We start from the raw sequence: 27,389 nt of genomic DNA on the forward strand, positions 1-27,389 counted from the left end.
TTTTGTCATAATACAAATTTACTAATGAGAAGAACAAAAACCTTTTTTGAGGGGAAAGGTGATAATATTTTGCTTAGTTGGGGTTCAAAGTGAGTGTTCTCTCTTGTCAAACCAGTTTTAACACTCATCTGTAAAGACAGACTCATTTGTGGGCCATAAAAAAAAAAACACACGTGCTGGACCAGATTTTGTTCATGGGCTACATGTAGTTCGCCGACTGCCGCTCTATTTAGTCTGCTCCCATTTAGCTGGAATCCAGACTTAGGATTTCTCAGCTATCTGTTGTGAATCGCCAGGTTTCTTCTCAGTTTGGTGCAGAATCAATACTCTGTTAAACAAAATAAAAACTGAGTTACTATAAAAATGAAATTTAAAAAAAAACAGACATACAAAATATAGCCCCCAACATTTAATTATTAGAATTAATAAACAAAATTATCCTGCTAAATTACTACAAAAGTTTCTGAACACTTACATTTTCAATTTCCATATTTATATAGTGGCAAAAAGATAATAAAGAGCTTTGCAGCCTGATCCCAAATAGTTCCTTCATCATTTTGGACTTTTAAAAAATATATTTTCTAACTGCATTGTAGTATAATTTCTAACATATATGGCATTGCCAAAACTTGGAATGTGCTTTTCTGCATCATTAGTGACTTCTGACTCCTCCGATTGGAACACACGTGTGTTTGTTTCCTTTGCAGGCCTAATTGGCAAGACTGCAGATACCCTAGAGGAATTGAGGAAAGGTGGATAAAGCAACTGATTGCTTTTTTTCAGGACCCTTTAGTCTATTTCCTTTGTGAATTCGTTCATTTGGAGGACAACCTTAGAATGAGCATTAGTTACCAGACTGAGCCATCAACTATCTTCCGAGAGACAAACTATAATTTCCTGAATTTATTACCCAATATTTTATACCACTTGTCTTGCAGTATTTTGCTGTTATAAGATGCATTTATTACTGATGAGTTCCATCTACTAAGGCGTAAGTCAAACCAGCATTCCATTTTTGTCACTCTTCTGTATTTCATATTTAGCCAACTTAGAGTTCGATGGAATAGAAATACACTCTATCGAAATTACTCAATTACTGTATTCAAAAGTTTCCACAAATGCTGTAGGTACTAAGAGAATATTTATGTAAATTCTCATTTTCCAGCCATGCTCATCTATGTTAGTTTAAAATGCAAGAGTTAAATTTTTCATTTTGTGGCGATACTATTCCCAAGTGCATTATGTTCATTGCTTTGAAGAAGCATCTATTACATCTTAAAACACACTTGCCATCATTTTCTTTCTTTGTAAGAATGAAAACACTTTAGAGCTACAGCAGACTCTTAATTAACTTAAGAAAAAGATGAAAAAAAAAAGCCTTGCTTCCTTTCTCTGTCTCTGTCAGGCTGCAGGAGGACTACATTCTTGAGTAGGAAATGAAAGATTTACGACATTTTTGAGACTACAATTTTTAATGAGATGCACATTCCTTTTCTCATGTAAGCCTTGTCTCAGGGGGTCTCGGAGCAGAGAGGGAAGCGTTTTTTTTGTCTGCGTCTCCTGATGGTCCTCACTGGATACGTTTTGTGGAGTGTTCTTCTGTTTAAGAATTATTTTCTTTCATATCGTTTTCCCCATTAAACACATATCTTATGGCATATTTATTTTGTGCCATACAAAGGAGATGAAAACGCTAAGGCCTGTTTATGGCAACCGTTTACCTGAGTATCTGGAATCTATACAGCGCACGATTTTCTCCAAATTACTTGTATGTTTCTATTCTTTAAAATAAAGTATAAGGTAATTATAAAACAGTATTCTGATGTGTAACTTCCAAGATCCTAATTTCTCTCATACATATTGCAACTAATGGCCTGACAAAAAAGAAAATACACTTCATATACTTTTCTTCACTTCAGTCGCATTAAACCTAAACTGTGTAAAATTGATCCTTCTTGAATACAGAGTTGGAGCTCAACCATTGTTGTATGTTCTCATGTCACTGTTAGAAAAACAAAAAGGTGCTTTTAAGATCAAAGAAAAACACAAACCCAGAATACACAGTCAGGGTTTGAAAACATAGTTTTAGAAATGCACATTTTGATCTTAAAAGATCAATGAAGGAAAGGGTTTGTGTACTAGACTCTGCCACAAATGAGTACCTATATTTGGCATGTGACATGCTGAATGTAATCATATCAACACTAGTGAATGAATATCAGGGTATGCCACAAACAACAGCTCATTCTGATTAACTGGCTCATATGCTGTTTTCAGTCTTCCTCTTGGGAGAAAAGTATCTCATATCAACAAAGTTGATGTTTCTACAACTAATGCAATTCCAAGCTACTGTACATAGCCTAACATAGAGCAACCATGAGGTTTGAAAGCATTTTTCTTATAGAATATTAGGACTCACAAATACACTTCTAAATCTGCTTCAAAATACCTTGAGTTCTTATCAACACTAACACTAAGTTATCCCAGGTATCCATATTATAAATAAGCAGATAAGAATAATTTCATATTTTTGCAATAAAAGGATGCTATGTAGCTCATACTCCATAAAATTTTCAAAAATATAAATTTTTGGCTCCACGGCCTTCATTTCAAGCATCTTCTAAATGTGTGCCATTCCTGCAATCAGGGAGATGGCGGCTGGACAGCAATCTGAAGGTGCTGATTAGAGGTGTTCAGGGATGAACCCAATCACACCAGTTAAGGGCAGGAACCTGCCAGTTCCAGGGAGTTTCACACTGAATGGAAAATACTGAGTAATCAGAATTTCAAGCAGTGGCCAATGACACAGAAAACTCATAAACATTCTAAAATAAAAATGTTGCAGGAATGCCACCTAAAGTTTTAAAAATCTTTAACAATAATAATAATAGTTAATATAGATGAAGTGCTCACTATATGTGAGGGACTCTTCTAAACATTTTTACATCATTGGATTCTTACAGCATTTCTGTAAGTATATTATTATCCCCACTTTAAAATGGGGAAATAAAAACACAAAGAAGTCAATATCTTGCCCAAGATTACACAGCACAGAAATTCTGTAAATAAGATTTTAACTCTGATAGTTTGGTCTAGAGCCTGGGCTCTTAACCACTAGGTATAATGGTAAGCAAACATTTGTGAAAAAAAAGTCCTTATCTAAAACTATGAAAATTAATCTTAACATCATCACCACCACCATCATTTAAATATTGGATATGCTTGGGTTTAAAGCACAATTTAGTTCTGCTACTTAGGAGCTCCATCGTTAACATGTTTCTTAACCTCTGTAAAATGGTACAATAGCTGTCTTTCAGGGTTACTGCGAGATTGTTATGAATGTATGTAAACCACCGACACAACCTCCTGGCACATCGCAGTTGCTTCAAAAGAGGTATTTTTATTATAAGTATGATAACTGAAGTGATACATGCATGCTGCATATATTAACTGCTTACCAGATGATTAAGCAGATATGTCTGAATATGAATACAAAATATAAATCCCACACCAGCAAACGTCTCAATAAAACATTTCAAAAAATGTATTGGGTCATGAAAATGAACTTCCTAGATGTAGTGTTTTACGGTTGTGTATCACATACGTATAACTTAGGGCATAAGGAGAAGTCTCGGCCCAGACTTCACAGCCTCAGTTTTGAAAAAAGGGTGTCCATGGTAGGTGTTCGATACGTGCTTGGGGCTGATGTTTATGCTGAGTTTCAATGATCATTCTCCCACATTAACGGGTTTGGCTGAAAATATCAATATGCAAGTAGCAGATGTGTATAGCAACTCAAAATGTTTATATAGCATGAAACTCATCTATGCAAGACAGAGACTTTGCTGGTAGACTCTCCAAAGCTTGAAAGTAGAGGCCATTTAGCTGTAAGGCAATGGTCCCATTCTGCTGGTCCCTAACACCACCGCTTAAGGGTTCCCCCAACCTACAATCGCACCAAGTACTATTTGCAAACTAATCACAAGCTGCTATTCTGATTAATAGACTACAAATTAACTCGGATGGATTGTTAAGGTCATAGTAGCATGTGTGTGTGTGTGTGTGTGTGTGTGTGTGTGTGTGTGTGTACAGAAGATTTTCTTTCTCTGGGGTAAATGCCCAAGAATGTGACTGCCGAGTCATAGGGTAAGTGCATTTTTAAAGATTTAAAATGAAATATACTTTATTTTTAGAGCAGTTTTAGAGTAAGTGAAGAGAGTGCATATATACCCTCTCCCTCCACACATGCACAGCTTCCCCCACTACCAACGTCCTGAACCAGAGCAGCACATGTTAGAATCCACGAACCTACTTGGACACACCAGTATTCCCCAAAGTGTCTGTGGTATACATTAAGGTTCGCTCTTGGTGTTGTATATTCTACAGGTTTTGACAAATGTATAAAGATACATACTCACCATTTTAGTACCATCCAGCAATTTTCATTGCCCTAAACATCTACTGTGTTCTGTCTCCTCATCCCTCCCTTCTACCCCAATTCATGGCACTCACTGATCTTTTTCTGCCTTTTTCAGAAGATCATATAGTTGCAATCACACAGTATGTAGCCTTTTCAGAGTGGCTTCTTTCACTAAATAATATTTATTTCAGGATCCTCCATGTTTGTCTTCCTTGATAGTTCAGTTCCCTTTGTTGAGGAATATGAGTCCATTGTCCAACGTGGCACAGTTTTTTTATATAGTCACCTGCTGAGGGGCATCTTGCTTGCTTCCAAGTTTGGGCAATTATGAATAAAGCTGCTGTAAGCATCACGTTTTGGTTTTTGTGTGGATGTAAGTTTTAACGCATTTGGGTAACTAACAAAGAGTGCAACTGCTGAATCCTATGATAAGAGGATGTTTAATTTTTAAAGAAACTGCCAAACTGTCTTCCAAAGTGGGCGTAGCATGTTGCCTTCCCACCAGCAATGAATGCGAGTTCCTGTTGCTCCTCAGCAGCATCTGGAGTTCATAGTGTAGACTTCGGCCATCTTAATAAGTGTGCAGTGATATTTCATTGCTGTTTGACCACAGTAGCTTTTCATCATGATATAGTATCTCAGTAAAAACACAGAAAAAGTATAATTACTTTATCATAAGGGGAAACTCAAAATTTTGTTGGAAAGAGGGACTCTCATATTCAAAGAGGTAAGGGATCACTAAGTAAAAGGATCCTGATGAGAAAATTGTACATTTCAAAGTACTTGTGCAAAAATGTCCCCTTTTACTTTCTGGTCACACACCATTCCTTTACCTGAAACTGGTGCAGCCTCCCAGTTCATGCTGTGCCTCCTATTTCTTCCCAATTTTATATTCCCTCAAAGCACATAAGGGAAAATTTCTCTTTCTCTTTCTCGAGAGAAATTCTCTAAAACTGTGCTCCATGAGATCCTGGTATTATGCAAGATGTCGTTAAAGGCTCTATGAAACAAAGTTCCATCTGTTTAATATAACTCGTTACACTTCTCCCTCTCTCCATGCATGGAGATACACAATATTTAATGGCCCATTAAAGGGTTTGAGAAATATTAGAATTAAAACAATTAATAAAGTAGCATTCCAAACTATATTCACATGTCAGGGGCCCCATGGGTAGGCGGTGGAGGAGAGAGATTCAGCAGAATTTTTTTTCAGGCAGCACCATAATTACCTAGAAAACATCATGATTAGAAGAAGTCATGTGTCTAAGACTGTCCTTTCTGAAACAAGGGAGCAATTTCTACTTTAAAGATTTTTAAAGGGTGAGAGTGGCTGGGCACAGTGGCTCAGGCTTTTAATCCCAACACTTTGGGAGGCTGAAGTGAGCAGTTCACCTGAGGTCAGGAGTTCAAGACCAGCTTGGTCAACATGGTGAAACTCCCTCTCTACAAAAATACAAAAATTAGCCAGGCGTGGTGGCAGGCACCTGTAATCCCCGCTGCTCGGGAGGCTGAGATGGGACAATCACTTGAACCTGGGAGGCAGAGGTTGCAGTGAGCTGAGATCACACCATTGTACTCCAGCCTGGGCGATAAAGCAAGACTCCATCTCAAAATAAATAAAATTAAAAATAAATAAATAATTAAAATTGTGAGAGAAAATATAGTGGAGATATGGATAAAGAAGTCAGAGGAGTATGCAGCACATCACCCTTCCTTAGACCATCATCAGTAAAAGTCTGCAAGATGAGGAAAGTGGATGGTACTGGATTTCCTATATAAAACAGTGACGGATGGACCAGCACACAAGGTGGCCACATGGACAAGGGATAGTCTGCATGGACAAGGCACAGAAGGCCGTTGTGTGCCCTGGACTCCTGTCAATGAGATCACTCAGCTCTCCCTACCAGCCAGAATTCTGCCCACTCAAGTTAACCCAAGAAGCTCAACTCCAGATACCTGAAACCCTTTAGAACATCATATGATAAGATGTAAACAGTGTTCCCTCTCATTTCTGATGGCTTAAACTAACTATGCATTCATTAGGTATAACTATAAATTCATCAGCTTTTTCCACTTAAACCTGGCCAGGCCACATGGAATCTTTGATCTTGAGCCATACTTTTCTCCAGACAGAGACTGATAAATGACTTTTTCTGGTAGTTAGAACTGAAGCTTTATTCATTGTTTCAGTATCTTCGCTCTTTTATGCTCCTTTATAAAATACTATAAGAAAAATAGACATCTTCATTAAATAGAATTCTTTAAAAATTGCCTTTCATGGTATTTGCTAAATTTTATTTGCTTATAATAGATGATGTTCAACACAAGGCCAGCTGTTGATGGTGTGTTATTATGTAAAACTTGTAAACAAGGAAGCAAGGAAGTAAACTGTTTGGTCCATAGGCATGGGTCCACAGAATATCTACCCCAGAATCAACACAAGTGGGTTCTCAACATGCTGATTCCTAAGGCTGCCCTGGACCTATTAATCCCGAGGACCTGGGACGTGGCCAAGCAATCTGAAAGTTAATGGTCTCTGAACCACTGGGTTGGATCTTCATAGACAGCAAACCTGGCCCAAAGAATTACTCAGAGTACAAAGAGAACACAAAAGGATGAAGAAAAAGTAGTTGGAATTTTGCGATTTAGGGGCTGTAAGGGGCCTTAAAAGATCATCTAGCTCAACCCTATGTCTTTATAGTAGAGAAAAATATGTTATTTAACCCAGATCACCAAGTTGAATCAGTTGACATTCTTTCCCATCTAAAATGTCGTTAGTCTAGAAATTGAAGAAATGAAGAAAATCTGAAAGAATGGAAAAGGAAAGAAACATATATCTGGAAGAAGTCAACTAACCAGTTTCAGAGAAATGTTCTAATTGTTCAAGATGTACTCAACTTGAATCTGTGATCTTTTCTAAAGACTTATTTTTTTAACCTTAAGATTTGCTTTTCAATATTAGTATTGCTTGAGACAATAGAAGCTAAATATTTGTGGAAATCTACATCATGAACAGGTACTCGCTTGGGCAGCAAATTACAGAATAAGTAATCATTTTCTAATTTCAAGGTTCCTATTCTTTTAGTCATTTAAAATTCAGACTTCAAGCCAATCTATGAATGCCAGGTTTCTGTTAATTACAAACAATTCATCTTAATTAGCCTGAAAGATGGTTCTAACAAGAAATAAATTATTGAGCACAAAAAGCAAGTTTTGTGACATGTTTAATGTTCATTTCAAATCCCTTTCAAAACAAATAGCAGTGGAGAACGTGGAGGGTTAGAAAGATAACTTTTGTTGCTGGACTGATTTTTCAAATCTTCCCTGGCTGCTTGCAGGTGTAGCACTGTTTACTTGAAAATTTATTGTAACAGATCACAATCATTATAATCACGATGGTAATCAATGTTCATTAAAGATACAATGAAAATTCCATGATTAAAGGCCATTTGTTTCATCACAATAAGATCATTTATTTATTATTGGGTAAATTGTTACAAATTGCATATGTTTGGGGCAGTTGAAACAGGGAACATGAATTTGGAGATTGAGGCCGTGAGTGCCTTTTACTTGGTGAAATTCTGACAATTCAAAGAGAAGACTGTGTGTGGCCCGTGAAAGAAAGACAGGCTGTGCTTTTACTCACCACAATTCTACACTGTGATCTGATGGTCATTATTCCTCCCAAGTCGGCTCTTCATTTTTCTAAATTAGACAATGCTGAACATATCCTGGTGCCTTTGGGCTGTGTTATAAATGGTTTTAAGCAGCATGGAAGTTGCACTGTTCTTTATTTAATTCCACCAGCACTCTTAGCTAGTCTACTATGTAAAAAAGAGTTGAAGACATTATATGGGCTTCTTCTCTTTATTTTTGTTTTCGTTTTAAAACCAAAGCAAACATCTCAGATCAATTCAAAAGGAATGAGCAGGAAACCCTCACCAAGATGGAAAGTGCTAATATTTCACATGAAAAGAAGTTTTTTCCCTGAATTATGCTCCCTGTTTAACCATCTAACTCAGATTAACACTATCATACTTGACAGCCACCAGCAAGCTACCCCTGCCATTCAAATTCCAAACAGTCAGTACAAACAAATTTTTTTTAAAGACGAATTCAACTGTTCTAGTGTAAAGCTGTTTTGGGCTCATCTCCAGGCCAAACACATTGGCTCAGAGAAACCTGTTTGCTGTCAGACAAAGGCTGTTGCTGTCATTAAGAGTTGTTCTTAGAGGGTGGCCAATCAGACACGGTGAGTCAGGTGGTCCCAAGGAAAGAGAAAGAAAATGCCACCCACCCACTCTGCGAAGCCTCCACTGGAAAGGTTCCATATGATCTGGCTGTCATCGCCCTTGAATTAGGGCTACGGGAGCACTTTGCCTTATGATTCACTGAGCAGGAAAGGGTCCTCGTGTTCCCTTGTGTACAGAGGGTGCACATTTCCCTAAACTCTCCTACTTGGAAGATGGACAATTGCCGAGGAATACTAAATATGGCCAGCAAATTTTGTCCCCAAGAAATCTGAGTGATCTCTGAGGTCAGGCAAGAATGTGATAGCAATTTAGAATTGGGCGGGGTAGACAATTAAAATTAGTCATGAGGAAACATGCTAAAAACTTTTGCCTTCTCTGACTTCCGATCCCACGAAGCTGACTTCATGTTGCTAAATATTCCGATTACAAGTGAAAAACTCAGTTAGACATATGAAAATTCTGTTTATGAGAACCAAAATCTACAAAGAATACATTTTTCCCCAAGACACTAAATTTATGAGGTCTCAAGTTTATTACTCAGTCCTTAGTTCCTATTTGAGGTTCCTATTTTGAGGCCTCAACAAGAGCTAAGAGGTTATGCCTTGATTAAGAATCAATCAGAACTGGAGTTTTACTCAATGATATACTTGACTCCTTACTTAACCTGACTTAGCACAATTAATTATATAAGCCACAATTTCCTACTCCTTAAAATGAAAGAAATAGTAATATCTGTGCCATGGAAATAGTAATAGAATTAAATGATACGATGTATGGACACATCCTATATGGCACATGCTTAACAATCAATGAAAGCTACTTACAACAACAACAACAAACAAACAAACAAACAAAAAACCTAGGGCCAGGCACAGTGACTCACACCTGTAATTCAAGCACTTTGTAAGGCCAAGATAGAAGGATTGCTGGAGGCCAGGGTTTCAGTGAGCTACGATCGCACTGCTACACTCCAAAGATCTCTTTTTAGCCTAGGAGTTAATAATTAATTTCATCATTATTTATTGTTTTATTTGATGTAACCACATACATAAACTGGAAAACAGAAAAAAGAAGATTTTCTTAGACACACAGACCGATGGAACAGAAAAGAGAACTCAGAAATAAGACTGCACACCTACAACCATCTGATCTTCGACAAACCTGACAAAAAAAAAGCAACGGGGAAAGGGCTCCCTATATAATAAATGGTGCTGGGAGAGCTGGCTAGCCATATGCAGAAAATTGAAACTGGAACCCTTCTTTACAACATACACAAAAATTAACTCAAGATGAATTAAAGACTTAAATGTAAAACCCAAAACAATAAAAACCCTAGAATAAAATCTAGGCAATACCATTCAGGACATAGAGGTATGGGGAAAGATTTCATGAAGAAAATACCAAAAGCAATTGCAACAAAAGCAAAAATTGACAAACGGGATCTAATTAAACTAAAAAGCTTCTGCACAGCAAAAGAAACTGTCATCAGAGTGAAGAGACAACCTACAGAATGGGAGAAAATTTTTTGCAATCTGTCCATCTGACAAAGGTCTAATATCAAGAGTCTACAAGGAACTTAAACAAATTTACAAGAAAAAAATAAATATCCCCATTTAAAAGTGGGCAAAGGACATGAACAGTCACTTCTCAATAGAAGACATACATGTGGCCAACAAACATGAAAAAAAGCTCAACATCACTGATCATCAAGGAAAAACCACAATGAGATAACATCTCACGCCCGTCAGAATGAGTGGCATTATTATTAAAAAGTCAAAAAACAACAGATTCTGGCAAGGTTGTGGAGAAAAAGGGATGCTTTTACACTGTAAATGGGAGTGCAAATATTTCAACCATTGTGGAAGACAGTGTGGCGATTCCTCAAAGACCTGGAGGTGGAAATACCATTTGACTCAGCAATCCTACTACTGGATATATACTCAAAGGGATATAAATCATTCTATTATAAAGATACATGCACATGTATGTTCACTGCAGCACTATTCACAATAGCAAAGACATGGAATCAACCTAAAGGTCCATCAGTGATAGACAAGATAAAGAAAATATGGCACACATACACCATGGAATACTATGCAGCCATACAAAGGAATGAGATTATGTCCTTTGCAGGGACATGGATGGAGTTGGAAGCAGTATCCTCAGCAAACTAATGCAGGAACAGAAAACCAAACACCACATGCAATCATTCATAAGTGGGAGGTGAATGATGAGAACACATGGACACATGGGGGAAGGACACACACTGGGGCCTGTGGAGGGGTGCAGGGAGAGGGAGAGCATCAGGAAGAATAGCTAATGGATGCTGGGCTTAATATCTAGGAGATGGGATGATCTGTGCAGCAAACCATCATGACACATGTTTACCCATGTAACAAACCTGCCCATCCTACACATGTACCCCTGAACTTAAAATAAAAGTTGAAGAAAAAGAAAAAAAAAAAGAGAGATGCTCCCAATTGCAAGACCCTAAAAACTTCTCTTAGCATTTTGGTATAATTTTCCCAGCATTTTTCCCTGGTTGCATTTTTTTACATTCTCTCTCTCTCTCTCATATATGTGTGTGTGTATATATGTATACATATATATATATAACCTACATATAGTCCATATATAGAGATATATATGAGCTGTCTTTCCAACATTTCTTATAGCTTTAATCATGAAGTAAATCAATGTCATAATAAATTTTGGCCCTAATTATTTGCCATTGTTTATTTGCCTTTTTTCAAAGTCAATTAGAAAAAGAGAGAACATTATTAAGTATTTATTAAGTTAAAGCTCCTTAATATTAAAAAGATTAATATAGGAGAAGATATGAGGATCTAAGCCTAAACCTTAACTGGCATGAAAAAAAAATGACTTTATCTGATGCTACTTTGTTTCATTGAATACAGTACACTCAGGTAGGATGTCCTCCTCTTTCCCTCTCAACAGAGGCATGTGGCACTCTAAGCTCCACATTGCTGAGTTATCTTTAACTTAGGTTTTTCTACGAGAAGAAATATGTGACTGCATGCAATACAAGTACCTGCAGAGATTTAGTTTAGCCTTGGGACAAAAATTCATAATGGCTAATTTAAAGCACAAAGGTGACGCCACCTTGCTGGAATGAATTTAGAGTTGTAACAGTTGTAAAGCATCAGTCCTGTAGTCTGGATACTCGGGGTTGTTGCTACTTTCTGTTTGATTTGGACTCACCATGATGTAACTCTGGCACCACTGAGACCATGCCTGGAAAATGCATATTCATTTGATGCCATATATAATCAACCAAATATACATTGTGTCCTTATTTTGATCTAGTCACCAGTGATACAACAATAAACAGGACCAGTCTCTGACCTCAAAGAATTCATCTAGTCATTCTACTGAGCTGATGTGTGCCAAGATTGAGTTACAATCAGCCTAGAACAGTAGCAACCATAGATACTTCCAGGGTGTCAGGCTGATTCCCCATCTTCTAAAATGCAGTACATTTCTTGAATAAATTGGCCACCCAAGGCAGACATGTGCCTCTTCACTCATCTAATTCAGTTCATCCATCCATGACTTTAGAATTGTTCAAAAATTGCCCAGCTTCCTAATACCAACAAATATTGATACTTCCCTGTTTTATTTTAGATCACATGGTATCTTTTCCCTAAATGTATTAGGTATATTTGTTAAATAGCAGACTACCAATCTGGGGAGCAACTGAAATCAGAAACATAGTGAAAGTACCCAAGATGTATATATGGGAATAATAATATTGGTGATTACTACAAGGAATTCTTGTGAGAATTGAATGGAAAATTATATACATATATATTTATATATGTAATTTTTAACTTAATCTTGGCCCACATCACATAGAAATAGTAGTAGCAGATATTGTCTTCATCATCATCAAGATAATAAAACCATTTCAGCCCCTTTGGAAAATAATTTGGCATTTCCACAAAATGTTGTACATAAACCTACCATATCACCAAGCAATTCCACTCCTAAGTATCTATCCAAGAGAAAAGAAACATCTATCTACATAAAGACTTGCACATCGATGTTTATAACAGCATTATTCATAAAAGCCAGGACCTGAAAACAACCTGACCACCCCTCAGTTGGCGAATGGATAAAAATATGGTCTATTCATATGATGAAATAGCATTGGATAATAAAAAGGAATGAACTGCTGGCACATGCTACATCATGGATGAACCTCAAAAACATTGCACTAAGTGAAAGAAGCCAGTCACAAAAGACCACAGACTGTGCATTCCATTTTTAATGATCAATACTAGATTAGTAGTTGCCTGGGGATTAAAGTGTGAAAAAGAATTAACTGTAAATAGGCAGTACGGATTTTAGATGGGGCATGAAAAAATGCTCCGAGATCGATTTATGGTGATATTCCTATCATGCCACAGAGTTACAAAACAGTCATTGAATTGTATACCTGCAATGGCTGAACTCTTATGATATGCAAAACAGACCTCAATAAAGTTCTTACAAGGAAGATAACAGAACCAAGTTCTAAGTACACCAATTATCCAGTTGCCTCCTTTGTATCTTTCATATATTTAGAGAATCTATGTCCACTAAAATCGCATTTGTCCAGTTAAAGATGAGATTAAGAAATTGTGTTTTCCTGTTGATAGCCTGAACCTTAACAGTATAGGTAATATAGGACTTAACGTGATTTTTAGATTCGGAATGATATATTCATTTGTGAACCGTTTTCTGGATCACATAAAACTTTATTCCAAACATAAACTGTAGCACAAATGACACAGTCCTTCACACAGATACACACACACACACACACACACACAGCCATCAGTACGAGCAGAATGGGGCATAACCTTTCATTCCTCACATAACATCTCCGCATGATCCTCCTGCCCCATTAAGAAGACGGCCCAAACCAAGTACCTCAAATCCAGTGTCCCAAGAACTGTTTTTAGTGTTTGAGGTTGTGTACCTGTCTTTACTTGTTCCCAAATTATTCTAATTCTAATCCTTTCAGGTCTCATTTTAATCTTCCCAGCTCTGATCTCCCAACTCTGTGACCCCAAGCTTGATCACTAACTATAGATTTATGGCTTTGAATTGATCTCTCTCTCTCTCTTTGCACAGTTTGTCTCCTGTATGTCTGTCTCTGGGAGAAACCCTCTGCTCTAGCCATGTGAAAACAAATTCTGAACCAGGCCTTCTGACTCTGTCCTCATCCCTCCCTCACCATCTCCTAACCCCTTCGAAGAGGAAGCCATCTTTTTCTTTTCCACATACAGAGCCTTTTATCTGTACATCTATTATGAAATTTAATACTTTCTACTATATATTAAATATAGTTATTTATGTAGTTGTCGTAACCTCAATTGTTTCATCTTTACTTAATATCTTTCAAAGCATGGAATACAGAGCTTTGCTCTCAAGAAAGTATATTTTTCGAAGTGTCCCGATTGATTGAAGTATCTGTTAAGTTTAAGTGAAAGGGTTGGTTCTGCTACAGTTTATTTCAGTTATCAGTATAGCACGCACTGATGCCTGAGTTACTGCTGGAAAATACTACCTTCCTGTCTACTTAAGGCATTGCAAAAGGTATGGGGAAAGATCCTGAATTTGCCCCAATTTTTAAACAAACCAGAGAAACAGTAAAGCATTTAAATGACTTATTAATGTTAACCTATTTATATCTACATATTTGTTAGCCTGTGAGTAAATGGAACTTCGGATATTTGCAAAAGAACTGCCGGGTTGTAAAAAGGATTGGAAAGTCAGGCTCACTTAGTAGTGTGCAGAGAAACAGACTCTATGCCTGGAGCAAAAAATCCCAGCATCCCCTCCACCTCTACGGTGTGATTTCTTAATGCTGTACTTGGCTCGACAAAGGAAGTCTGATATTTCAGAGGTGAGTTGCAAAGTGGCCAAACCACTCTTTAATGCACTATAGCTTGACATAATATTTGCTGCCAGCTTCTCGTTTAAAAATGCCATCAGTTTAACATTAACTGAAAAAGTAATTATTCTCCAGTTTCACGGAGCTATTAAGAAAAAAAAAGTTCATTGAAACTCCAGGATATGAAATACTGTGCTTTCAGGACCTATTGGAAGCCTTTCAACATTCAGAGCAGAAAAACATAAATTTATTTTTTAAGAAGCAGATTTAGGAACTTTAGTGAATGGGAACAGAAAGCATTAACTTAAGCCTCAGGGGAGATAACGATTCAACAAAATTCTGAAAACCCTCCTTAGATCAAACTCTCACATATTCTGAAAACTCAGTACCATTTATTGTTACAAGATCCTTGATGATTTAGAAACATGTACCCACACATGTTAAGTCCTCTGTACTAAATCAAAGAAACTTCAAATTAGCTTGAACTTTGAAATGCGGTAAGTTACATGAATGATGATTCATTTCTTTATATTCAGTCACCAAATGTTATTGAGCCGATGATAAGCTTGAAGACGTTAAGGGCTTTGGGGTACAGAAGAGAGATACTAAAGTAACAGCCTGCACATGAGATCTTGACCTGTAATGAAGTGTCAATTTAGTTGTGAAGACAGAACATGTCATCTATAACATCTGAGGAAAATCTTGCTGTGTATGCGGCATAACCTCAGTTTATAAAAATTTGAGAGGAAATCACAAGAATGGAGAGGTTTTGCAAGGTTATGGAGTTTGTACACCATTTTTTTAGAACATGAGGTCTAAAATCAGATGCAAATGTGGGCTCCACATCCTATTTTTTAGGTAACTTTGAACAAGTCACCTCTTTGAACCTCAGTGAAATGCAGCTGAAAGTTCTTTGAAAACTGTAAAGATTATTTATTATTCAGAGATGATTTCTGTGGGTATAAGCAGAAAACACTACTTTTTGAATGAATTACAAACATAAAACTATGACTTTAATGCTAACATTTTTTGAAATTTTTATAAAACTTTCTAATTCACGTTCCCCTACTGTTCCAAAGTCAGTAATTTTAAGATACATGATTTAAAAAGGAAAAAAAAAACTGTCAAGAAATATCGCTAACTAGATTGATCATGTTATTTCCTTATTTTTATAATTGAAAAAAAAACCCCAAACTTTAATACTAATTTCTGGTTGCTTAAAAACAAATTAAATATAAAACTGTGTGGCTGTCATAGATGATGATATTTTAATCTATTGAAAATTATTACAGTAGAAAATTTTTAAAGTCTAGGAAGCAATAATCAGCACCAAAATATTGTTTTTGCTGTTGTATGCACAGCTTTAGTTTCCATTTTATGAATAAATACATAAAAATATAGGGTAAAAATATAGTATTTAATAGGATTCTTACAACTTTCTATTAGCACAATTAGTGCAGAGCATTTGTGAATAACATAGAACTAGGGTCTGCCCTACAGCTTTTGAGTTAAGTCTTTTTCTAACAACTGCTATTTATTCAGAGAGGATGCAAAGTAACAGGTCTAAACATTACATTGGCAAAGGAGTACCTTTAAATTGTATGTGGCACAAGCTAAATCTGGGAAAGGAAATGAAACACAAATGAAAAGGCAACTTCTTCTGGAAACCTCCCTTCCTTTGTGGTATTTTTGTCCTTCCTCCATTCCATGAATCCTATTAAGAAAAAAATTTCTCTTTTACCTTCTAATCCCCAAATCTTTACTGCTTTTCTTTAACAAGGCTTCCAAGAAGAATCGGAAGGTGAAGGAAGGGCCTTAAAGGCCATAAAGAAGACTGTTCTTTAGATGAGATTTTTGTCATATTGTTACTGAAACACCAGGGGTTTGGTCTAGGTCCCCGCTGCTCCCAACACACAAGGCCAACGACTAGGGTGATGAGTATCGCCAAGGAAGAAGCTCTAATCAGGTGCTGCAGGCCAAGAGATGGCAGCTCAGTCTCAAATCTATCTCTGGGACCTACTCAAACTAGGAGTTTATATAGCAGGAAAGGATTGTAACAATGTGTAAGAAAACAGGAACTAGGGAGGGGAAAGGAAGCAATCATGATGAATGAGGGATCTGGCATCTCATTGTCTGGATGTGATGATCTAGTGAGTTTCAGTTCTTTGATACTTTTTTTGAGAGGTCTGAAGGGTCATTTCCCAAGGAAGGAACTCAGATAAAACAAATGTAAGTTTCAAGCTTTAAGACCAGAAAGATTGGCTGGTCACAGTGGCCCACGGCTGGGCGTGGTGGCTCATGCCTGTAATCCCAGCACTTTGGGAGTCCGAGGCAGGTGGATCAGAAGGTAGGAGTTCAAGACCAGCCTGGCCAACATGGTGAAACCCCGTCTCTACTAAAAATACAAAAAGTAGCCAGGCGTGGTGGTGCACACCTGTACTCAGGAGGCTGATGCAGGAGAATCGCTTAAACCCGGGAGGCGGAGGTCGCAGTGAGCTGAGATTGCGCCATTGCACTCCAGCCTGGGCAATAGAGTGAGACTCCATCAAATAAAAAAAAAAAAACCGGAACGATCAATTTCTATGTTTATCCAAACATGATTGTCTATGGGACTCCTGGATCAGTTTCAGGCCTCCCTTTCTATTTATCAATTCCTCAATCATGGGGAACCTGGTTGTTGATCTTCCTGGCTGCTTCCTGCTGAGGAGGGGTGTCATGGGCAGCTCCATACCATGGGTGACCACATGGCCACTCAGGAATCAAAGGTTAATCTCATATTAGAGTTTTGTTCTGAAACACAGTATTTCTCTCTCCAGCACCCCCACATCCACCAGAGACAAATTGTTACTGAAACACCAGTAATTTGGTCTGGGTCCTGCTGCTCCCCAGACAGAAAGCCAATCGCTGAGACAACAGTGTTGCCAAGGAAGAAGGCTTTAATTTGGTGCTGCAGCAGGGGTTTATATAGCAGGAAAGAATGTAACAATGTGTAAGAAAACAGGAACTCGGGAGGGGCAAGGAAGCGATCCTGGTGAATGAGGGGTCTGGCATCTGGTGTGGTGATCTGGGTTCAGTTCTTTGATGCTTTTTGTAAGAGGACTGAAGGTCATTTCTTGAGGAAGGAATTCAGATAAAACCAATGTAAGGTTCAAGCCTTAACAGCAGAAGGGCCCATTTCTATGTTTATCCAGAAGCAACTGTCTATGGGACTCTTAGGGATGGTTTCAAAATCACAGCAGGACCAATCTACCTGCAAAATAAGCTTCAGTCCCATATACTAGCCTGATTACTCACACAGAATGCAACAAGATCATTGTCTACATAGGCATTCCTAGACTTGCTTTGCTGGAGCCTCTGACAAGGTCATTTCAGTCAAAGCCCTGGGAAATAACCAGTTCCTCCAACTGGGGGGGGGGTCCATTATAAAAGAAAACATGTTGTTATTATGCAAACAAACACATTGCCATGAGTTAAGAATATTCATAAGTAGTTTTCAAATTATGGAGAAATTGAGCAGAGAGAGAAATAGGCCTCAAATTCTGTTTATAAAAGTATACTCTATTCAGTACACTTAAAGCATGCTTAAAGCCTGTAAATATCTCAAAAGGAAAAAATTATTCAGACTCTGAAAAACAAAACAAAAACAAACAGCAATATTTCAAACATAAAAATCATAAAAGATTATCTCAGTCCTTATTAGTTCAGTCTATGCAATCAGCTCCTGTTCTGCTTCATATTGGGTTAGTGGCAATCTTTATACATCAGCCTTTCAATTAGGGGCCTAGAAGTTTTCTCTCTAATCCAATGGCACAATCTCCAAAGTTACCAGAAACTTCCATTCAAGAGTCCTTTTTATGAACTCTTCCAAAGAAGCAATGTTTGGACTGTGGCTGATTGTAAGTCACTTTTGGAGAAGGATCAAAGCAAAACAACAATTGTGGATAACAAAAAGTCTTGAGACAGCCATAGTTAGAGACACAGTTGACAAGAAAATTTGGTTATTTCTGTGGCATACAACAACTTAATAATTATAATTATTACTGACAACATATATTTAAAAATACCAGAATTTTAAGAATCTCATACAATCCTGGAACACATATTATCACCACATTTATATATATATAACCCAAAGGAAGATAAACACCACCTCAGATTTGACAATGCTTCCTGCATAATTCTAACACAATGAATAAGCCTATTATGTCTCTCTTGCATGTCAGGGAACCTAATATCTAGAAAATTTAGTTTGAGGACAAAAAGACTGAATTCAGAACTTGAAATTTTACTCCTAGAAAGTTTACCAAATATCAAAGTTCTAAGACACTTAATATCACAAAATAGGATCACAAGTCACTATAAAATAATCCTTCATTTAGCCAAAGTGATAAATCAAAAACATTTACATTTCGATAGAGACTCTGTTTCCCAAACAAAGACCTAATAAAGACAGCATGAGGCCAACTGAATCTGTCTCTCCCCACTCCCTTTTCTCTCTGCAATTTACTCAAAAAGTAAACAAAATCTTTTATCTCTCAATATTACATATTTTATTTTAAAAAACCAAAATTTTCCTTTGAATGGCAATGGTATTAATGTTAAAGCTAATTTTAATAAAATATTATAAACAAATCTACCTAATTTAACCACTTTGACTATAAGGTACAGATTTCTATAAACTTTTTTTTTTTTTTTTTTTTGAGACAGAGTCTCACTCTGTCACCCAGGCTGGAGTGCAATGGCACCATCTCAGCTCACTGCAACCTCCACCTCCCGGGATCAAGCAATTCTCTGCCTCAGCCTCCCGAGTAGCTGGGACTACAAGCACCCGCCACCATGCCCGGCTAATTTTTATATTTTTGGTAGAGACGGGGTTTCACCATCTTGGCCAGGCTAGTCTTGAACTCCTAACCTCGTGATCCACCAGCCTCGGCCTCCCAAAGTGGTGGGACTACAGGCATGAGCCACTGTGCCTGGCCAATTTCTATAAACTTTTTGTAACCTTTTTCCAATTTTCTATTAAACAGCAGATCAATGCTTCAAGAAAACTGTTATTCCAAGACATGGGTCCAGACACTATTCTTGTATCAATGAGCTTTTGATATTAATGTTGCTTAATGTATAGAAAAACTCTGAACTAATCCTATGCCTCAAAAATCAGCCCTGACAATCTCACATGCCTACCTCTTCCACAATAAACCCTGGGCCTAGAGGGATTAAGTAGTTTTAATTTCTGGCCTGTGTCTCACGAAACAGTTCCTTGTGATCGTCACCTTCTCCAGAGTCTGAAGAGAAACCTTTGACTGCTGTCAATGCTCAAAATTTAGCAGGGATTGGTGCCTTCTTCAACCCAAGAGTCAAAGCCCTGTTACTTAACAGCACAAGCGTTAGTTAATAGGATGTTTATACTACAGAAAGTCCTATCATTCCCTCTAACATGTTACAAATTAAAACACTGTGATTTGGCATTTGCGGGTTACTGCCTGCAGCGCTTCAAACCACTGTGTTAAAGTAGTTAGGTTACTCATTGCATAATTACTAGGATTCTAGTGACAGAACTGTGACCAAAAGCATCAAAATGTGACAGATTCTATGCCAAACTTTTCAAAGTAAGACACCTAATGTTTCTTGTTGTCATTTTAAAAAAAAATGGTAAATGCAAATATCAGTTTTGGAAAAAATGTCATTTAAAAAATGGTAAATGCAAATATCAGTTTTGGAAATTCAATATAAGAATTAATCATCTCCTTTCACTTAAATACTATACAATAAAACAGGGATAAAGTAAGGAAAAGCACACAGCAATTTATTTTCAGCTATTTTAAAAGAGCATCATCACACTTTTCCAAGATTGGTTTCTCGATGCAGTGCCGACCACCAGCATTTTCAAAGCAGGGCAACACTGGTGCATATCTTGTTTCCGGGCACACACATGAAGGCCCACCAGTGATAAACAGCTTAGGATCAGAAATCACTACAAAGTCTCACATGTTTTAAATACTATTATTGCTTCATCCAAATGAATGTCACTTAATGGTAATAATGATAAACACAACTACAATAGTTTGAGGAAAATCCCAATCACTATAATTTCCTTAAGGAAAAGGCCAATATTTCCTGAACATTAAATTTGCGTGTGTAACAGGTTTTCCTCATTAAAAGAAAAGATCTGAAACCAACTCAAATTATTGACTGTATTGAATTACCTTGGAAATAAATACCATTTAAACATTTTTACTCTCACCTACTTTTTCAAATAATAAATAATGTACTATTTCTGTTCAGAAGTTATAAAAAATCTTTTATGCAGTTTTTTTGCCAGGAACCTTAAAGCTCTCATAGCTCTCTAGATCATCAGAGGTAAGGAAAACCAATGAAATTTTAAATGGCTGATGTCCTCTATCAATTTTTGGAGGCTTCACAAAGGTATATTAGGAACTTTAGATCAATAGAACAAACAATGAATTGTTGGAAATGTATAGAAAACAAATGACTACTTATAGAACCAGATAGTTTCAAGCTTTAAGACCAGAATGGTCGATTTCTACGTTTATCCAAAAACAACTGTCTACGGGACTGTTAGGTCTGTTTTTTGGGGTTTTGTTGTTGTTGCTGTGGTTTTGTTTGTTTGTTTGTTGACAGAGTCTCGCTCTGTTGCCCAGACTAGAGTGCAATGGCGTAATCTCGGCTCACTGCAACCTCCGCCTCCCGGGTTCAAACGATTCTCCAGCCTCAGTCTCCCAAGTAGCTGGGACTACAGGCGTCCTCCACCACGCCTGGCTAATTATTGTGTTTTTAGTAGAGACGGGGTTTCACCATGTTGGCCAGACTGGTCACGAACACCTGACATCAGGTGATCCACGCACCTCAGCCTCCCAAAGTGCGGGGATTACAGACGTGAGCCACCACGCCCAGCTGGGTCTGTTTCAATCTTCCTATTTGCAGCAGAATTGGTAAAGTGAGTTAACAGAGTAGCATCAAAATGATGGTAGTATTGCGACTGGGACATAAGATGCATAGATTCATGATACAGTGACAAAATGCAGTGTTCAAATAGGATCCCCCATAACTCTATGCTGTAGGCATATACAATATTGTGACTAGTCCACTTATAGGACATTTCTGTTTCCAAAGTTGGCACGAAAAGAAAGAGACAAAAAACAAAGACATGACCAGCGAAGGTCTTGAGTGCTGGGATCTAGTTACAAAGGTTTGGGAAGTAGATTTTTTAATCTTAGAGGACTATTCATGGCTGATACTTTCTCAAATGTGCCTTAGAGATGCTTCCATTTGCAGCACACATTCCATAGACCGCATCAATCACTCCATTTAGTCATCCTTGTCTGTGTCCTTGTCTTGCCACGTGTGTCTGCTATTCTTTCCACAGTAGGTTACTCTGGGTCCAGTAATCAGACTTGCTTTAGCCAATAGGATGAGGTGAGATGACAGTATGGGCTTCACAAGGTTCACAGTACCTCTGCTTGCCCTTCTGTGTCTCGGCCTCAGCCATTTTTGGGGGTCTCAGGAGGAAGATAAAAGACATGTGGGACAGAGCCACACCCAAGGACCCCAACCCAACCCAGACGGCTTACACTCGGCTGGTGACATGCGTGAGTTGGTCCAATTAAGACTGCAACTTCTGATCCTGTCCTGCCTAGATCCATCCACCCTGGGAACTTGTAAGAAATACTGAGTGATTATAGTTTGAAGTCATTGAGTTTGGTGTGCATGTGCCTGTGCATTTGGGGTGGGGGGAGGCAACAGGTAATAATAAAGGTAACTAATCTCAAAATTGTGGCCTTTTCTATTTCCAGGACCTCTGTAGAAATCATGTTTTTAGTATGTATAGACTGAATGCTAAACTTTTGTCTCCAAAGAGTAAATACTGTCCACAGGGGAGGTCTACAGAAAAGAAGTAAATATATGAGTCATAATCAGTCTCAAGATATAGTACACATGTCACTGAATAAACTGACGAACCAAATGGCTGAAGAGGAAAATTTTTAATGCTCTGCTTCACACTAATAAAAACACAGTAGGCTCAATTTCCATATTCTCTGAAATAATATAAATAATTTTGCAATGATATATTTACTTACATTTATTCTGCTCATTGAAATATTTCCTTTAAGGAAAAATACTTGGAATCCAACAAATTTCTTCACTCAGTATCTTCAGCACATATTCATACAGGTAAATAAGCAAACAATTTTTATTTAATATTTAAAGTATCAACTAAAACTATCTGAAAATTATCAAGAATGTAAATGACTATACAGCAGTTAATTTTTTTTAAGAAAACTTACTGTCAACTTGTCTTTCCTTTGATGGGTGGGATAAAAGGAGTAAGTTACAATTTCTTCCTTCATCTCTGCCTCTTTCAATGTCCCTTCCTTTATGCTCATGTCAGTCTCTCTTTAACCAAACTTGTAAGCTAAGTCTGGCAAGACACATAGCATTTTTCAAGAAGTCAATAAACATTTAGCCCTCTGAGGAGACATCAAAGAAGCAAATTAAATTTGTTACAACGACTTGATCCGTGTTCTTTTGGTCTAATGATTTAAGCCCCAAATCCAAAAGTTAAAAGAAAGCAGAATTAGTTTTAAATCACTTTGCACTTAATCTCTCTTTGCCTCTTCTCTCCCCACAGTACTCATTTTTTTTACCTAGAATATTCTTTCTTAAATATACTAGGATACAAACTCTAATATACACAGGGAAATTTGAGCCTTTAGTGCCCAACAGTGCTCCTCACAGCACTTAGCATGGGGATTTGTGACAGGTGCTCACTCTGCTATAAACCAATGTTGTCTGATACACCAATTGACCTAGCATGACCATTCATATTGAAAATCTTTGTGTTATCGAGGTTAATCTTTTCCTATTCACAAATTCCTTGAAAACATGATACATAGTGTCAAATATTGGCAAAATTGTGAGGTGTTTTATCTAAAACTGCAGCCTTTATTTTTTAAGGTGTTATAATAGTAAAATTCCAGGATGAAATATGCCAAGATTGACGGAAATACTATTGTGTTTCACAAACAAATCTCAATGTATTTATATGTACGAGTAGTCTTCAACTTTACAACAACAGAAAAATTAAATAAGAACTCTAACAAAAATTTGTTTTTCTTTTTGAATGTTGACCAATTTGTGATTTTAAAATTTTTACTTGTGTCTCTGTTAAGTCTTTGAGACTATCCATTTTGCTTTTCTGATCTTAAGTTCTTTCCAAAAACACAGAAACTCTCCAAGCTGTCACAGTGTGCCAGATGGAACCAAAGTTGTAGTTTGCACCGGACATTAAATGCCGAACTTGAAATTAATTAGATCTCTACTTGAGTAAAATGAAAGCTATCCAACGAAAAAGCACCAAAATATTGTACCTACACAGCCAGGAAAACATCAAAGGCCTTCAAAAAGCTAATACATCTAGTGTTGACAACCTAGTACCACACAAGAACTATGGGAATGCCAAGGTTACAATGTACTAAAAGCACCTCCATGAAGAGATGAAATGGTCAAATGTCCAGGACTCTTTGAGAAAATAGGGGTAAATAGCTAAAGAGTATTGAAGTTGCTCCAATAGTCACCAATATGTTTCTTCTGGTTTTTCTTCCCCAACTAGAATTAAAAATTGTGTATGCTCCAATTTTATGCTTGAAATATAAAAGAATCAAAATTTTGAATAACACACAAGTAGATGTTTTTATTTACTTTTTAATTTTATGGATACATAGTAGGTATAAATATTTATGGGGTACATGAGATATTTTGACATAGGCATGCAATGCATAATAATGACGTAAGAGTAAATGGTTTCAATTTGGAAAGATATTTTTGCTGGATACAGAATTCTAGGTTGGGAGGGACTTTTGCTCTTGTTGCTTTTTGGCACAATCTTGCTTTCATTATTTGTGATAAAAAGTTAGCAGGATTTCTCATTTTTGTTTCTCTTTATCTCTGACTGCATTTAAGAGTTTCTCTTAATGTATTTTCAACAATCTTATTATAATGTGCCTTGATATGTTTTTCTTAGTGTTTCTCATGCTTAGGGTTTGTCAAGATTTTTGATCTACAGGTATATTTTTATTAGAAAGGGGATCATGAGTTAACCAGACATGAGCCATGCTTGGGAAGCTGTTACTGCTCCTGCGGCTACAGACACGGTGGAAAGAGGTAAGGTTTCCACATGGACAATCACGGCGGGTTTCCTGAGAGAAGCAGGGTTCACTGAAGGTGGGTGACTGGGAGAAATACTTTGGTTTTTCCATACCTGTTCTTCCCTAATCTTCTGTCAGTACCTCCTATAGTCAGAATTTACCCTGTGATGAACAGCAGAGCATGTGAAGGCTGGAAACAGAGCTCAGAGAAAATCAGCAGCTGCCCCTCACAAAAGCAACGTATTCTGATTTCTTCACTGTGGGATTCATGCCATCTGGAAGAACAACTGGGCATATATTTGTTGAATGAATGAATGAAATATAACTAAACTCATGTTTTATTATTGAGAAAATTGAAGCTCCTGCGGGCTTCACAATTTACTCAGGTGGTTAAGAACTAGGACTTAAATTTAGGCTATTTCATATTTTAACATAGCAATCGCCTCTGACTTCCGTAAATTGAATCATATTTTAAATCCATATGAGAACTTTCTTTCCAAAGACACTCTGTATTGCGTTTTTTGCAAAACTGAAAATCCTTTATCACCTTTGTTAGGTAGATTTTTCAAGTTTCAGTTTCTCTTCAAGCTTTCTGGACTATTTCTTTCGCTAGGAGGTTTTACATAACAACTCTATTTTAAAAGAACAGAGCATTTCAAAAGGGTTATCATTTTGGTAAAAGAGTCAGCATAATGTGAAAGAAAGAGCATGGTTTTTGATACCAGATAGTACTACATTCTGATCTAGGATTTGCAAGTAATAGCAATTAGACATTAGAGAAAACACTTAACTTTCCTGGTCCTTGATTCCTTATTCTGTGAACTGGGGATAATAATACCTTCTCTAATCATGTCACAGAACTGTAAGAATGAAATTAGATGATGCATATGTTATGCAAATACATTTCTTACTATTGCTTAGCTGTGAGTCACCTTCTCTCCAGATTAGCTTTTATTACTGATACTCATTGTGGACATAGAGTCCAGCTGATAGCTGGATGGGTGGGTATGGCTGAAGCAGAAGCATAGAATGTAAGAGACCTGCAATAGAGACTTCATTGTCTGATGAGATCTAGTGAGAACAGTAACACTCATAGCAGGTAAAGGTGCTGCAAAAAGTTGGTAGGAGGCAGTAAGAAAGTAACTGAGATGAATCTACTTATTTTGCATTTCCTATGCTAATGGTCATCTTCATTAATAAAGACAATCCAGTCACTTTAAACCAGAGGCTGGCATCACAGTAAAAAGGGACCATTTCCATTCTTCCAGTATCTATCCTTGGCACTTAAATCCACGTGATTTTTTAACAGCTTTATTGAGATGTAATTCACAGAACACACAATTCACCCATTTAAGAACACAGTTCAATGGCTTTTACTGTATACACAGAGTTATGCATCTATTGCCATGATCAATTTTAGAATCTTTTCACTACCCCCAAAAGGACCCCTCCCGGGTCCCTTAGCCATTACCCCTTGAGAAATTCCCCCAGCCCTGGGAAGCCCCTCATTTACTTTCTGTCTCTATAGACTTGCTTGTTCTGGACGAATTCACGTGAATGGAATTATACAATATGTAGTGTTTTGTAGCTGGCCTATTTCGCTTAACATAATGTATTTGAGGTTCACCATGTTGTAACATGTATCAGTACTTTATTTCTTTTTATAGCTACATAATATTTGCTATATATTTTTTCAAGCATTCCACTTCACTGTTATTTGTTTTTCCACTTAATTTACCTTTCTGATCATATGTAAGATCAAAGGAGTCCTTGGGTGTTATGAATTCAACCACTGTTTAATCTTGAAGAGAGAAAGTCTAAATTGTCAGAGGGTCCTGAGTCAAACACTTTCCTGTGTGCAGGAGGACACGGGGCCAGGCCCTGCCCTCTGACTGTGCACCACTGGCTTCCTCTAACACCGACTCCAAAATGGTAGAAATTCTCCTCCAGATAACATTTAATCATTATAAAATGCTTCCTTATCAAGGAACTCATAATCTGATCCCAAATTTGTATTGGTAAATAGGTAAAAGAGAACTATATATTTGAAGCATAAAATATAATTACTGGCCAAAATTCTCCAGATAATTTTAAAATAGACATATCTTACAATGAGCCCCCCAGATTGCCTTTTAAAATGATAATGTAAAATGTTTGCTTGGTCTCACTGATTACTTGGTAAATTCTGAATATGATGACTTTCTGTTCTTACAATCCATAAACGCAACAGCTATAAAAGCCACAAGAGTCTTGATGACAATGAAGAAGCATTTCTGTGCTGACAAAGTCATTCTGCTTTAGACCTATGGATACTATAAGCCAACATAAGTCTTCTCTTTTCCTCCCCATAGCATGTCATAAACTTTCTGAGACCATTTGTACCAACGAGACCCAGAGCATGCATTTATATGCAATTGCTGACGTTTAAAATGCGATAATTTAATACCAGTACTAACAGAAGCTGCAGAATCAAGTGCTATTGGTCCTGCTATTTACACTAAAATGGGTAACCCCAGTGTGAGTGACGGCGAAGTCCTTTCAAACCCAGAGGTTAAAATCTTACTTCCTTTCTTACACTCCTTTTCATCTTTGCTTCGGTGTAAAATCTGCATGACTTATTGTGCCATTGTTGAACTGCTCTCTGACCT

The 27,389-nt window shown here is 37.2% G+C and overlaps 1 long non-coding RNA gene across 1 annotated transcript; it reads right to left on the minus strand.

Moving 5' to 3' along the window:
• LOC129143803 (uncharacterized) lies at positions 1-27,381 on the minus strand. The gene is made up of 5 exons (XR_010156784.1): positions 27,305-27,381; positions 24,855-25,028; positions 22,882-23,064; positions 476-2,002; positions 1-328 (listed from the first exon to the last, which is right to left on the minus strand). It is a non-coding gene; the product is annotated as an uncharacterized LOC129143803 (long non-coding RNA).
• Positions 27,382-27,389: the final 8 nt, after the last annotated feature.

Source organism: Pan troglodytes, chromosome 3 (assembly GCF_028858775.2).
Source record: "Pan troglodytes isolate AG18354 chromosome 3, NHGRI_mPanTro3-v2.0_pri, whole genome shotgun sequence".
NCBI lineage: Eukaryota > Metazoa > Chordata > Mammalia > Primates > Hominidae > Pan > Pan troglodytes.